This window comes from Hermetia illucens, chromosome 2, assembly GCF_905115235.1.
Source record: "Hermetia illucens chromosome 2, iHerIll2.2.curated.20191125, whole genome shotgun sequence".
NCBI classification, from domain to species: Eukaryota; Metazoa; Arthropoda; class Insecta; order Diptera; family Stratiomyidae; genus Hermetia; species Hermetia illucens.
This window is the reverse complement of record NC_051850.1, coordinates 68,544,941-68,561,331: the sequence shown is the minus strand read 5'-3', so window position 1 is coordinate 68,561,331 and position 16,391 is coordinate 68,544,941. Positions and strand designations below refer to the sequence as shown.

At 38.6% G+C, this 16,391-nt stretch overlaps 1 protein-coding gene across 2 annotated transcripts in view; it reads left to right on the top strand.

The window, feature by feature from the left end:
• Nucleotides 1-16,391, top strand: part of LOC119647644 (zinc finger MIZ domain-containing protein 2) — a 209,867-nt gene that overhangs the window by 27,781 nt on the left and 165,695 nt on the right. For both annotated transcript variants that reach the window (XM_038048707.1, XM_038048706.1), the window contains exon 2: nt 13,967-13,980. The gene's annotated coding sequence lies outside the window, so the exon portion shown is untranslated. The remainder of the gene's footprint in view (nt 1-13,966; nt 13,981-16,391) is intronic.

Here is a 16,391-nt window from a genome sequence, read left to right as displayed (position 1 = left end):
CATGTTAATAAATGCATTAGCTTTTCATCCCGTTTGAAGCATAATTTATTTTATTTCCCAGTTTAAAGAGGAGCATATCAAAAGTTTCTTAGTGTTCATAATTCGATGGCACTGCACTGTAGATCTCCATCAAACCTACCTAAAAGCTTTGACGACATAGATGTCATCTGAACCAATTTCCCATGGCGACATTTACTTCAAATTGCCGGACTGGCAAACGAATCCTCAATTAGGTTTTGAATTTTCATTCCTGCACCTTCCTAGGACTATTCGTCCGCTTGTAATAGTTAAAGCCAGCCTCCCACAATGTTTGTTTACTTACATTCCATGGAGGTGGGAGAATCCTAGAATGATTATACACGCCACAAGTAAGACCTTTTCCACTACTTTCATGTTTCCTAATTGTGGTCCCCAGGACCACATTTAACTGTTGCTTGATTGGGCCGGTTTGTTCCTAAGCTTCACCATATCTTCGCATTCCCTTCACATCTCTTAGCCTCCATGATTACCTCTAATGTCCTCGTTGTCTTTCGCAAATACTATCAAGGCCAGGTCATTGACGAAGCGCGCTATGGTGACTTCTCTTGGGTCAGGCAGTACGCCATTAGACATGGAGTTCCACGAGAATCTTCTCTGGAAGCGTCGAGACCTACATCCTTCTCTACTTATCTCAATTTGGTTGAATTAAAGGCATTTTTGATGTCCGGCGTCACCATCGCGCATTTTGTGCGGATCATCGCTCCTCATGCTAGTCGCACTATCGTGCATATGACAACGTCTGTGGATCCAACCCCACGATATTCATATTGGTCTTAGCACGAAGCAACTGAGTGATATTTGAAACGGCTTAGAATATCACCTACATAGTATATATACTATATTTGTGCTTGAACCCATTTGTACTATATAACAACCTATAATATGCCCCCTAGGAATCTTGAGAAGAAAACACCGAAACTCCACTGAGTGTATCTTGTGAAATTGTAGATATTGTTCTCAGTGATTTATCGATCTTTAACGAACTGATTGGGCGCAAAAACAAGTATTTGGAATGAGCCAAATGTATGCATGCTGGCTAAGGAATTTTAAATAATTTTCGCCAGTAGTTGGCTTCCATCATTGGATTCAATCTAAGATGGGATGTGCTTCGCCAACGCAGCCCGTTTCTTGAATGGAGGATCGAAAAATATGAATCGTTACTAAGAGCTGGGAGTTGGTTGGAATCCACTAAAGAGAAAACGAGTTGTGCTGCCGCATCCGTCCCCGTCAACTTGCCCATGGCCAGTTGTCCATAGTCACGTTGCCACGATAGATCTCGAGCCGATAGCGATCGATAGTGTTCTAGTGACATAATCGCTAATCAGACATTAAAATTAGAAGCAGGCTTGACTACTATGGCTGTCAGCGGGCAGAGCAGAGCTCGTCACTTGCCTGCAAGATTTATGATGCCGGGGTTTGGTGCTGGTGAGTCTTGCGCTTATCTGCTGGATGGTGGTAGGTGACAACAAGTGGCCGGTGGCTTCAAGTCCGGCCGGTATCTACTGGCTATTGACCAGCCACTCGGGTAGGCCTTGAAGCCTCGATGAAGGCAACAAATTGCCGGCTTGCTTGAGCAGCTAGTGCGGATGCGGTGCATGGTCGTCAGATGGTTCGCACCACTAAACAGTACGACAACCGGCAAGGTCTCAAGGTGTGCGGTACAACTGCTATTGATAATTATTGCCAAATAACACAGCTTCGAATGCAGTGCTGCCGACCCCATTGAATCAATGTTCTTACAAATTGTTCATTTAACTTCTTGCCGTTACAACTTTACAGAATTAATATGATTTTTGTTTCCTATAAATAGTGTTAGATGTGATTTCTACTGTGGGATCTGTAGGGAAGTCTCAAGAAGAAAACTGCACCAACTTAGAGTGTTTTACAAATTTGATTTCATTTCAATGGACGTTTTTATTGTTTTGTATTTTTCATTTTTAATAATTGTTCCCATATCCGACTGAATTAAGGGCACATCGCATAATTTAAATAATATCGCTTTTCAACCAGGAAGCACATTTGTATATACTGCCTGTTGAGCCTCAATTCATCCTTCGTTGTAAACAAGAACACTTCTAATATTTTAAATCATTACGGGGAGAATCAGAATTGAGGATTTCTTCTTCTGCCTCTTATTGAGAACCGTTTTCTGCTACTGTTCATCATCTGGTAGCATATACAGGATTCAGCTCCTTGGAAATTCCTAAGGTTGATAAATTTCAAAAAATCAAAAAATGACTGACGGTTTCGTCCAGGGCAGAGGCAACTCATCAGACGCTGCCTCATCTCTGCCCTGGGAGCAGCGTGACCGAAAGTGCCAACAGGTGGAAAAATGCTCCCTTTTATCATCGCAAAAACACGACAAGGTTGTGAATTATATTGGACTAAAACGCCAGTTGTTTTAGTCTAAGCTAGACTAAGGCTAAAGCTAGGTAGTTGTTTAGAATATGCGAGATCCTAAGTCCACATCCACATGATGGTGGACCGGACTAAATGAGGAGCAACTTACTCCCACGTTTTCTAGTCCATGGATCCCTAGTTTGAAGCATAGCACCTCAAGCATTAAAAATCAAAAAATGACTAACGGTTTCGTCCAGGGCAGAGGCAACTCATCAGACGCTGCCTCACCTCTGCCCTGGGATGATAAATTTGTTATTACAGTTGACATTTGTGTTATTCAATTAATTTGTGTAGCTTTTTATTCTTTATTTTTGCAGGTTTGAAACAAAATCTTATTAAAATCGATTCAATGCCTATCTGTCTGTTACACCTGATTTAATTGTGGGGTGTCAGATGAAAAAGCTCAGCTAGTGCTTTCCGAAACTGATCTTATTTCTGATATTGGGTGAAACATAGGGGAGTGAGGGCTCAAAATGTGTATTATAAATAGCGAAACAGGTCTGGTTCGCAGAGCATTTAACCCAAAAATATGAGAAAAATCACAATAATGCACCCATATGAAATCTAGTCCCCAAAATATGTTGCATTCCGATATCTGCCCAAGTAAAGTTAATAATAGCACATTAACATTTTTTAGAAATTTATCCAAAAACACCCTTAAGTTCAATGGCATCAGTAATAATAAACGGCCAAAAGTTTGATTCAAATTCAACTTTCCTCGGTTGGGAGTATCTCATTTTTCTTTTTCTAGCTTTTTAAAGTTAATTTCGATTCAGTGTTTGCCTTTATGCCACACCTAATTTGAACCTATTGTCATGAAATTTAGTAAGAACATGTTTCTGAATCCCTTTGCATGCAGCGAGTGGGATAATTTGATGTTGAGTTTAAGGGGGCTCCCCATACACATGAAAGGAAGGGGCAATCAAATAAAAGAACCCAATTAGTATCTTTTAGGAGCCGAACCTTTTGTATCAGAAGATGGGGGAGCCAATTGTGCGTGGCACTTTATGTCAACAGTTCTCGTTCTCAGAACCTATCCACCCAAAACCGGAGAATAATCACAGGGACGCAACTATATAAAACATAGGCCTCTAAATACATCCCACTCCTTAACCTGTTCAAACAAATTTAATGGTGCATTACTATATTTAAGAAATTTATCACAAGGGCTCCCTTAAATTCATTCTAGATGTCCTAAATTTGGAAAGAGTCAATGAAATCCTACACGTACTAATAAATTGCTCTGAACATCTACCAAAAGGCCGGCCGAAACAATGGTGGCTTAATTCGCTGGATGGGCATTTAAAAGCCTCAAAATTGCATCCAGATCAGGCGTTTGATAAAATAAAATGGCGAAACCGATCACGACGAGCCGGCCCCGCTTGTGAACGAGACAAAGGCTAAAGAAAAACAAGAAGATGTGAGGAGCGACAAGCGCATAACAGCTCCCTCCGTGTCACATAGTTAAAAATTCCATTGTACTCTAGTTTTTAGAAGAGCGATTTAAATAAATCATTTGATGGAAACCCCTCATACGCTTCAGACTCTGAGTTCAACCTGCAACAGATACAAACAAGTCGGGAAACCGGAAACTCGGCACTTCAGGTATGAAAAGTTTTGTTTGCTGCTTGTGTGAGTATATTTGAGTGTAGAACTATCCCATTTGTACGTAGCCCGTTAAGAATATGCATTTAGCATGTCAGATTTAGTACTTCGGGTTGTAAATTTACACGGTACTGAGCTACTGTAACTTTGTTACTAATAGCATGGTTTTGATCAAACTTGAAGATAATATCCTTCATATTATATTTTATACTACTACCGACTTTTATAACTCTGAGATACACTTAAGGGGGGTTTTACTCAATTTTCTCAAAAATATGGAAATATACTATTATTAACTTAATTTGAACAGATATCGATATGAAGAGTATTTTGAGGCCTGGGCACCATATAGAGACAGCTTCATGATTTCTTTCAGATTTTTCGGTTGGGTAGTTTCTGAGAATGGGTCCGTTAAAGAAATCGTCACTTTCCACCCCTCCCACTCCCCGCCTTTTTAATAGATCTCAAAACTAAGACCGGTTTCGAAAATTACTACATTAGGTGAAAAAAATTTGTACACCCCCCTTTTACATGAATGGGCAGTCCTAGGATGAATTTAAGGGGGGTTTGCCAGTAAATTTCTAAAAGTTGGTAATATACTATTAGTAAGTTCAGAATATATTTTGAGACCTAGGTTTCATCTTAGCGCACCATTCTGGTTTTTTCGGATTTTTGGGTTGGGTAGTTTCCGAAAATGATTCTTGTCTCATTTGAAGTGCGTACATTTTTACTCCTTATTCGCGAACTTTGTAATTCATGCCAGAACTAATGTCAGTTTCGGAAAGTACTAATCGAGACCTTTCATTTGATACTTTACATTAAGCTCGCACGCCCTTATTGGAAAAAAATATTCTCAATGGTAGACCTCAAGAGCGGATATTATCAGGTGTCCACCAATGGGAACTATCGCCACAACCAGGGATTCTTCAAATTTTTTAGAATGACTTTTGTACTAAAAAAGAGAAAAACAGTTCCAAAATTACAAAGATGCATCAATTCAATTTACTGAGGCTTCTTGGTTTATGCGGATGACATCTTAATAGCAATGAGGAGCCCCTTCTCCAAGTTTTCAAGACACTGTAGCAATACAGATCCTATCCGAACATAGGCAAATGGTAACTGGGACAGTCGATTGTAATTTTTTGATCATATCCTCAACTCCGGCGGTTTCGTACTGCGTCAGAACCCATCGATGAAGTCATTGAGCACCATGAAAAACTTGAAGGCTTTTTGGGAGAAAGTATCTATTGTATAAAATTTACTTTGAAATCTGTTGAGCTTCAAAACAGTATCCCAGAAAAAAGACGAGACCAATATGAAGTGATCTGTCGTGTTTAAAGCGGAGGTTTCAGTATTACCTAATCCGATCGTATCACTAGTTCCATCTTCTGTGGCCCGAGCGCCTTTGGATTTGAAGATGATTGCAAGGCCCACATCGACGACATCTTTGTCAAATTGATAAATAGTTTATTTTTCAACCAACAACGTAACAACCAAACCCAGCTTAACTTTACATAAGATAAAACATAAAGCAATATTTTCATTTTGGTTTTTCATAAAAGGTAATAAGTCTTATCAAGAGACATTGAACCAGTTTTGCACCAACCTTTGGTGATTAGGAAATTTAATACTTAGTGAAATACCTCTTTCTTTTTTTAAATGTTTTGTCCTACTTGGCATAGATTTACAGTGGTCCCGATTGTCATGCGTCCAGTACTCACAGCTCATTACTGCCCTTTGGTGGTGTAGCATAGTTATTCAGTTTTTGTTATAAATATGTCCAATATAAGATACAAATCCGGAACCTTTAGGAACGCCTTGCAAGGAACCGTCCTGTATCGCAGAAAAAATCAACGGCATATTGTTGAAATTAGACACCAACGGAACTCCAAAAAGATTCATTGGAGAGACTGAAAGTTGCCTACTATATATATACATATACATTGCAACGACGCACGCCCTCATTGGCAAGGGGTCTTGCATCCTATCTTATAGCTGTCGATCAAGTATAACTGTCGTACACCATCGATTGTCCATATAATGACGCTGTTGATAACCAACATCAAAAACGAAATTCCCATCCTAACGAATCTTGTTCTGCTTCCCTGATGGCCTTATTTTTCTACAAAACTTCTTTGCAAGGCGTGGTTAGTGGCCAGAATATCTTATATACAATATTCGCACTGTCACAAAGCCTTTAAGCTCTAATGAAAAACGATTCGATTTCCGCTTGAAACTATCTAAAATTCATTTTTTCCTTGTTACCAAAGATTAATTCTAATTCAGATTGCTGTGAAGGTTGAAAAGTGCTAGTATAACAACACCGGCCCAACAAGTGACTTAACTTATGGTTTAGGTAAAGTGTTCGCACTCGCACGCTGAAGCCTCCAGATCCATCGTCTGGAAGCAGATTATCTGGTGCTCACGAGTAGGCGGCTAATTCGTCGCAACTCAAGTTGTTTTTCATTTTGTGACCATTCTTAGAATAAGTCACAATGTGCGTTATCCAAGATTGAAAGAGGACCACTTTTGGTCGCTTTTCTTTTGGTGTGTGCATAACCAACTGCTTCTCCGCACTTGGAATCCTGTTTGGTCTGGACGGTATCTCATGTGGTTTGGTGGGGATCGTTCCGGTTCGACAGCAATGTGTATGTGTTCTCACATGGCACCCAGCTTTTCTCCTTGCACCTTCAAGAAGCGAATCATTGATTTTCTGCTTTACCTTTGTTGGCGCAGTTGGGGTGCATTCAGCGGATAACTTTCTCGGTTCGCATTATTGATAATTTGTTTGTTTTACGCTTCGTTAGTTCCTTACCATTTAACAATTTACATTAACCCCCTACTGACCACGAAGGATTCTGACTTCTTGACCATGGAAAGGAGAAATGCTTCGAATCTTATTCGTTTGTGTATGGAAATTGGTTGTGGGTTGTGAAGTAATTTAGAATTGAATTTGTAACTTAATGTCACTACTTAAATCGTTCATTGCATTTGTTATGTTCCCTATTTAGACAAATATATGTATGAACACTGGTTGCCCACGTGATAGGCATGTTTAGTACTCCAATAAAACCTTTTCTAATCTTAAAATATCATTTCATCCCACCGGCTCTGTGATATTGGACGAGAACATTTTCTCATAACTGATGGGGGTTAAGTGGCGTACACGAATTGAATCGGAACCATAATCCTCTTTTTGGTCTAATAGTCTGCGAGTGCCATCTCTGGCAACAACATTCGTGTGTTGTCCTTCTCAAAGGTCATCGATTTCTTGAAATGATTTTCATATGTTACGCTTTTCTCGGTTTATAGACTTGCTAAAAAATGTAATATTGGCTTATGGATTACTTCTCCCGTGCGTAAAGGCCGATATACATATATATCTGGAAACGCATGTACCATGCGATTTGTTGTGCAGTCGGGGAGTGGCGATGAACTACGAGTATATATTCGTTATTTGACAAAGCTCAAATCAAATCATCAATTTCCCAATGAACGTAATGAAATAACGAACGAACGGGTATATTGCATTCCTTCTAAACATTGAATCGTCTTAAGGAGTTAACATACTGCTGACCAAATTATATGGTATATTCTCCATGAAATTCATTCTGTCATACATAGGCGACATCATCATTGAATCTTTCTTAACTTTGAGATTTAATAATACGACCAGCCTAGGCAACCAAGTGTAAAGGTCGTTTTATACTGTGGCAGGACAACTTTTTTATATTTGCCAAAACAACCCGGCCTGACACGATATTACCCATAATTTTATACTTACCTATGTTGATATTAATCTAAGCCAACAATGAAAAGAATGAAATGTAGAAAATGTTGAGTTTAAAAACTGACCTAAAACCGTTTTTGGCAAGTAGTTTTGTGTTGATCAATTCCTTCGATAACACTATCCCATCGATCATCAGTTCAAATTCATCGAGTTTTTGTGTTTTAATTGCTTTTTAAGGTTTTATGTAAAACAAAATCGATTCATTCTGTCTGTCTGTGTGTTACACACAATTTTCTCCAAAACGGCTAAACCGATCCGAATGAAATTTGGGAACTATGACTTCCTACGTATACAGTGAGCGACATAAATTTACGTGGAGCTTACATGCAAAGGGGCGATCAAATCCGAAAAAAACTACCCCCCACACCGATATCTGTTCAAATGAATTTAACAATAGCATATACTATATGTCCGGATAGCTGAGTGGTTGGAGCGCAAGGCTGTCGTACGGAAGGTCGCGGTTCAAACCTCACTGGTGGCAGTGGAATTTGTATCGTGATTTAACGTCGGACACCAGTCGACTCAGCTGTGAATGAGTACCTGAGTCAAATCAGGGTAATAATATCGGGCGAGCGCAATGCCGACCACATTGTCTCCTAGTGTACCGTTACGGTCTTGAATGAATTGCTCTAACACACTTCAAGGCCCTGATCCAACATGGATTGTTGTGCCAACGATTATTATTATTATTATATTACTATAATCTTTAGTAATTAACTGCAAAACCCCCTTAAGTTCATCCTAGAATCACGAAGGAATGTAGGCTATAACATACAGGATGATCGCACCAAGTTTGGTGGAAATCACACTATTATTAACAAAGTTATAATAGCTCAAAATTTGTTGCTTCTATGTATTATAAATTCAAACTTTAAATATCAGTATCACACGAATCTGGATATTCTTACATAATATAAGCATATATTACGTGCTAAGTACTAATGCTTTTATAAAAGAAATACACAAAATCTTTCATGTCTGAAGCGTCCAGCTTCCGGTTTCCCGAATTGTTCCGTTTTATTTCTTTTTCGCTTTGCACAATGAGATCCAATAAAGTGATGTGCTTTTCCTGGAGATAATATAACCTTTTTACTACGTCCTAGAAGTCATCAAATTCTACATTCATACATATTTAGAATATTCGAATGATCAAAGGAGGACGGATCAAAATCATACTCAAAATACATCGCTGAAGAGAAAAGCTTAGAAATTAGGAGATAAAGTAGGGAACTTTGAGCAACATACACATTAGAAGGCGCATTTCCTAGTATGCCTTTCCTAGTATTTTTTGGTTGGATGAATTAATTGGAATTTAAACACATTACACTATATTAGTGATAATTCTAGAAACGTCTGAGAATTTTTTGAGATAATTTAAGCCAGAAAATAATAAAGTTGCGTTAGTTTACTGAAGGTTGTACCTAGAGTCCTCCAACCGTATACTATAGAAATATAATTTTTACCTGAAACGGAAAAGATTTTAATTTTACATTACCAACTTATTTTCTAAGAAGATGAAGTAGTAGTGATCAAATTTAACAATTTTACAGTGGCTGACAAGAAAATTTCAATTTTCAATTCAACACTCTTGAAAATAGATAGTCTTCAAGCTTCATATTCTTGGCAATTTGTAGAGGATCGTAGCTCCAATTTTCATAACGATCGGTTCATTATTTTTAAGGTTTTTGTGTAAAACAAAACCTTATTGAAATCGGTTTACTGTCTGTCTGTCCGTCACACGCACTTTTCTCGGAGACATCAAATTTGGTAGAAAAGTGGGAACTGTGAACGCTCACGCATACAGTGAGTTACATCTTTTATGGCGAATTTAAGAGGGAGTGGGCCCCATACATGCAAAATAATAATAATTATAATCGTTGACGCAACAATCCATATTGGATCAGGGCCTTGAAGTGTATTAGAGCACTTCATTCAAGACCGTAACTGTACACTACAGAACACTGTAGGAGGCAATATGGTCAGCATTACGCTCGCCCGAGATTATTATCCTAATTTAACTCAGGTACTCATTCACAGCTGAGTCGACTGGTATCCGACGTCAAATCACGATACAAATCCCACTGCCGCCAGCGAGATTTGAACCGCGACCTTCCGACTGTGCTCTAGCCACTCAGCTATCCGGCGGACACGCGTGAAAAAGGGGGTTGTAAATTTTTTTTCATTAAATATAGTCATGTGGGGTATCAATGAAAGGTCTCGGATAGTACCTTTCGAAGCCGGTCTTAGTTTTGACATTTGTTAGAAAGGTGGGGAGTGCGGGGGGTTGAAAGTGGTCATTTCTTTAAGGGGGCCATTCTCACAAACTGCCCAATCGAAAAACCTGAAAAAAATCAGGAGGCTGCTTGGGCTCCGATCCTTCCATACCCATATCTGTTCAAATAAAGTTAATAATACTACTATCATTTTTAGTAATTGACTGCAAAACCCCCCTTAAGTTCATCCTAGCACCAAGAAATTTTGTAGTGATGTAGGCTATAATATAGAGCACGATCTTATTGCTTACTTACTAAGTGGTGGAAATGGTACTATTACTAACAAAGTTATAATACGTCAAAGTTGTTGCTTCTTGGAAAATTCAAGACGATGAATGTCAATATCACCCGAAAGTGGATACTTTCACATCATATATGCATATATTTACGTGCTACGTACTAAGAAATTCACAAAACCTTTCGTACCTGAAGCGTCCGGCTTCTGGTTTCCCGACTTGTTTTGAGTTAGAATTGCCGCAAATGTGAAAAAGTAATGCAGAGAAAAGCGTGTTTGAAAAAAAAAATTGTTTGAAAAGTCGCCTTTCTGATATGAAGAACACGAATTTTGTTTTGAAATTTTATTCTATTTTGGGATAACTGAATTAACGATCTTTGCAATAAAAGAAAATTCTATTCTGAAAACCTCCTAATGTGGTTTCCCCCCTTAAGATAAATCCTTGTAAATAATACATTATGGCGAGCAAAACAATTTATCTTTAGACGTGCAATCTTCACTTTTTGTAAAGCTATTGTTAAAATATTTATCGAATTTTAAGAGTACAATTCTGAAAATTGTCTTGCCATTGCTCAAAGTATACTAATTATTTGCACATGATATTCGTTAGTATTGAAATATTAAAACAAACAACTCTAGATCCATTCGTTTACCACGTTATGCTTTTTCCATTTTCGTTTTTAATCATACTGAGGAGTTTAAATAAAATGCACTTCAAGTTTCCGCTTTTCTGGTGGTTTGGACATCCATTTCATTTAGGATAAATAAAGGCCCTAAATTTCTATGCGAACATATATTTTGTAGATGTCATGTCCCTGCAATCGTTATTACTAGGTTAGTTCCACCGAAGCACCGTCTGGAAAAGGAGGGACGAGTCTCTATAGTCTGGTGGACCGTCTGATACTCAGACGTCTTAAGAAATAGACGGGGCTTTAAAAGTATTCACTATTAACTTATCGCATCTCCATTCTACTGAAATAGTGACTCCCGTTTGAGTTACGGATAAAGAATTCATTCAAAGTTTCCTATTTGGCGTAAAATACAACTAGAAGGAACAGGAATTTTCTTCTTGCTAATCCTATGCCGCAGATAACTTCGGACTTATTAGTTACGTCCTTTGCTTATCGTGCTAGGACACTACTTGGTTTTTGAAATATGTGTACACTCTGCGACAATGGTATCGAAAGACCCGGGAAAATTAGCTTTCTTCAACTTGAGCGAGAGTTTCAGTGCTACAAACTCGAATCTGGACTCCTCTTCCTTTTGTGGCACCGTGTTATTGTAATTGTGAAAGATTGAGGGAAGTAAGCGTGAATTCGGTGTTGGATTAATGATTTTTGTAAGGTTTGCCTGCATTTATCGCACAATATCCTGACGGCGCGATTTAGGTTCAGCAGGGCCTGACTTCCGACAAAATGGAGAAAGAGCCTTAATATGTGCAAATAAATGCAGTGGAGGAGAGGCTTCCTAGAGCCAGGATGAGCGGAAATATTTTGTTTGGACGTGTGATGGGGAAACACAGTCTTATCGACCGCAACAATAATGGTGGGAGCTCCGCCATTAGTGGCACATTGTTCGAGCAACGAAACTGCCATAAAGTCAATTGGATTTCATCTGACCGGCAACATACAAGCAATCAGACCACATCGCGATTACCAACAAATTTAGGAGCTCTTTTCTGCATGTGTATAAGAAAAGGGCACTGACATCAACCTCTAAAATGATCGTCATGTAATGGTCAATTACCGTTGATGTGGTATTTCGCCCACTATTTCTCGCAGCGTTGGAGAGCTTCGATCCCCCAAGTTTAACATTGACCACTTACATGACAAAGTCGCCGTTCATGTGAAGACGGCAGATGAGCATTGGGCCGTCAACGTCCCGAAGGGAGCCGGAAGACCTGGCTAACTGCGGACTCGTGGAAGCGCTGCTTCCGACATAGAGAAAAGGACGCTTTTTATGAACAATTGAATGCGACTATCTCAACACCAATACTAACTTGAGACTGTTCTGTGCTAACGTTCTTTCTAAATGGCACATGAAACATGGTTGCCGGTCAGCCTCGGCCTGATAAAATTTTTAACGGAGAATCGGGCATACGGGCAAGATACAGTTGTAAGTGTTTATGAGAAGGTGGAAGCGGCAGTAGGTAAGTCACATATTAAGAAGGAGCAACAACTCCATTCTGTTATGCTATAGAGTCTACTATCTTAAGGTGGCCTTTGGGAGAAGTGGAGAAGGAGTGTAAGCTTCTCGGGAAGTCCTTGAGGAAGCGCAGTCATGTATGGCGTGTTATTTTCGCGACTTTGCAGAGCAACAATTTCGATTCTAATTTGTTTGTGCGATGAATCTCTGTTCAAGAGTCAATGGGGCGTTCGAGCCTTTTGTTTGTTTTCTTTTGACTCTATATGTAGTTTTCATGTTACTCATATATTCAAGTGCAGGCCAAGGAATTTCAACCGCGCTCATGTATCTTGTCTAGATGACTCGACGCCATTAAATCTGTTTTCGGGCGCTGGATGCAATTTCTGGCTCATAACTGCTAGTATAAGTCTTTGTGGTTGTGCCGCTTCTACCACTTGCGCTGCATCTAATGCGATAATAACGAAACTGGAAAATATAAACTATAAAAAAAATCGCTTCCGCTTAGTTTAGGTCTGGACATACGACGGATTTCAATTCAATATAATTCGCACTCATGTCGTGTTTGCGATTATATATAAATGGAGCGATTACCGCCTGTTACCACTTTCAGTCACGCTGCCCCTGGGCAGAGGTGAGGCAGCGTCTGATAAGTTCCCTTTGCCCTGGACGAGATCGTCAGTCAACTTATTTTTTTACAAACTAGAGGTCGTCTTGATGCCGTCGTAGATTCGGGATGAACCGAATTGTCAAGTGGAAGGGAGACAAGGCTTTCCGAAGGCAAGTGTTGTGATGGTATAGGTGGGATTGGCACTCGTGAAAGCAATCCAGACCTCATACACTTATCTTAGATTTTCTTTCGTTTATATTTGTTTTCGCGAGTATACTTTTGTTGAATACACGGAACGTCTTCACATTGCCTTTCGTGATTAGTGCGAAGAATCGTGTGAACGAAAGAAAAACGTTTTTTTCTTTCGTTTCAATTCATGCTCGATTTGCCATAAGGTCCCTATTCAACCGGTAAATTCGCTGAAATAAGTGGAGACTCTAGTTCCTTTACAGTGAAGAGTGATAATTTCTCAGTACTCACTCCTTCATCGACAGCGTCAGCTCGGATGGGTTGGACAGGAAAAAAGGCCTGCACGATTTCTTCCAACTTCGCTGCTTCTATGGAACAGGGATATATCCCAGGCCCCGTAGTTCCCCTTAACATGTTGATTAGCTCCTGCAAGCAGCCAAGAGACGCAGTAGGTGCAAAAAGTTCAAGGTCATCAGCGTAAACGTAAGCGCAGGAAGGTGAGGTGGTTGTTAGGTATCCGATTGGTTGTCGCTCCTCTGGACGAACCCACAAGTTTTTTGTGTTTTAATGATATTCTGTCCGATTATTATGGTATTTTTTTTTTACTGTACAATACTTCTAATTAGCAGTTCATAACGAATACATCTTAAATAACTAATAGATTATTTCTTTTGTATTTTCAGGCATTCATCATAAGGTACGGGGATGGATATGTGATAAATGATATCCTTATTAGTAGGTGTTTGCCGAAAGCTATCAGGATACTAAATGCGCAAAAATTGATCAAATTGAGAATTTTAATATTTCAAACAATCTTCTGTAAATATTTGACTGCCTGGCGGGAGATACCTGTAACCTGTGAAGAAACTTTTTTCATCTAAATATGTTGGTAATCTTGGGTATAACCCTGAAAATTTTAAGCGAAAGTCGAAGTAATTTCTACTGAAGAGAGAGTGCCAACTTTCTCATAAAGTATCACGATTAACTATTATATATACCGATATATATATGCATACAATTAGTGTGAACGTATATAGCGACTTTTGCGAGGAAGCTGAATGACTAGTGTATGCGATGAAATCGCTGAATGACTATAAGTCTCGACAACTATCGATTATACAACACAACTTTTTATTGAAAATTCCTACTTTTTGTTTAAAGCTTGATATCTTTAATAAAATTTGAAAGTTGTTAACATTTTATAGGTTCAGCTATATATGTTTATAATAAATTGTGAAATTTTTTATTTTTCCGGATAAGAATTAAAGACGCTAGGCTAGACCGATTTGGCATCCCGATTACGGCGTCCTTGAAACAAATCTAAATATTGCCGCCATTTTGTTTTTTTAAGAGAAAAACAAAAATGAAATATTTTATTTAAATATTATTTGAATTATTTAAAACAACATTTCTAAAAGAAAATTCCTGAAAATTGGCTTATTTTTGGCAGCTTACAGGTGCCTCTCCCCTTAATCTGATGCGTTAAGCATCTCCACGTAGAAAATCAAATTGCTCTATTGTCTGCCGAGCTTTGGCCATAATAAAAACTATTCTCTAGAAGAGCATCAAAGTCGCAATCCATTCCTACTGGATGCATAGACAGATTCAATTCGGCGCCATTATACCGATTAACGTAGGCAATCGCTAACCTCATAGATGAGTATTTGATATTCCAATCTGCTTTTAATTCTCTCTCTAACTAATAAATTAACAAAGCAGCTTCGTAGTGTACAGGAACATTGAATAATTAAAAATAGCTGACACGAGGACTCAGCCTTACACGTCAACACCGGGAGACGACTTGAGGAGGCTGGAAGAGTTCGTAGTGTTGAGAAGTCGTCTGCCGAAATTCTTGATCTAGATACACATATGTGGATAAATTTCGAAATCCATGCTAAATCAACAAGCTGTATAGCAACATCGGCTGCCAACATCAAACCACCAAGATTCCCAACAAGCATCAGATAATGATTTTTATGCCTAAATTTAGGACATTCTACATATCGCCTATTGACTTTTCTGGGCTATTTTGGTTTTCCGTGTGGAGAAGATGGCAACATGAAACATGGATGTTTTCATTTTTCCCACATGATTTTTATACATAGTTGTCTGCGAGTGAATTCACTTTGTCCGGACGAGAGGGTAAAGTTTGATTTTGAAAAGGGAAACTTTGATTTATGATCAAGTAGAAGGGGAGTGGGAGAAAACCAGGGGTTCTTTATTTTTACTATTTTGAGAACATTCATGGCGCGACTGGTGATGAAGTTAGTTGAGATGTAATCATTGAAAATTCATTTTTTATCTTTTTTGAAAAGAAATTGGAAGAAAGTGTCTTATTACGGATGTAACAGCCTACATGGAACTAGACTAGAAAATATAATAGCAAATGTTTAGGGTTTTTGAAAATTTCACTTATAACTAGGTGAAAACCAATGATAAATTGGAAAGGAATCCATTGAAAACTAGACGACACTGTAACTAAAAGCTGTTGCCATAATCATTGGAGGGGTGGGGGCAGAAGGGGCTATCAGTTATTTATGTAATATATAAAAACTATTTTCTGAGATTAGTTTTTGTTTTGATGATGTAGGATGCAGTGAAAATGTTGTCCAAGCCTTTGATAGCAGCAGGTTAAGGGGTTTTATGATCAATATCGATAACAATAATAATAACTCCAAGGAAGCTTCGTTGCAGCCCAAAAGAACAATTGTGGATCTATTATCTATATATAATACGAGTATACGGAAGTGTCCCGAGATATCCCTAGTTTCCTCAGGTGGTAGTTGTCATCGTTTGTGGTTACATCCATATATGAATGCTTTTCTGTAAATTTGGGGCGGATGTGAATTTAGAAACAGTCGAAACCGCTAGCCTTCCCTGCCAATTTACATCTACTGAAGAAATTGCAAGTTTTTTATATTATTTTCGCATCCTATTATCTGAGGTCATGCAACAAGAGCAAACAGTTAACCTTAAAGTATAAAAAATGGTTTATATGGGGGAGTTCTTGGAAACCACTCTTAAAAGCTGTTCAAATTAAGGTCAAATTTTTAAATCTGGTACTTTCGTACGATAACACAAAATGTTTGTACTAGTTTCCACTAATTG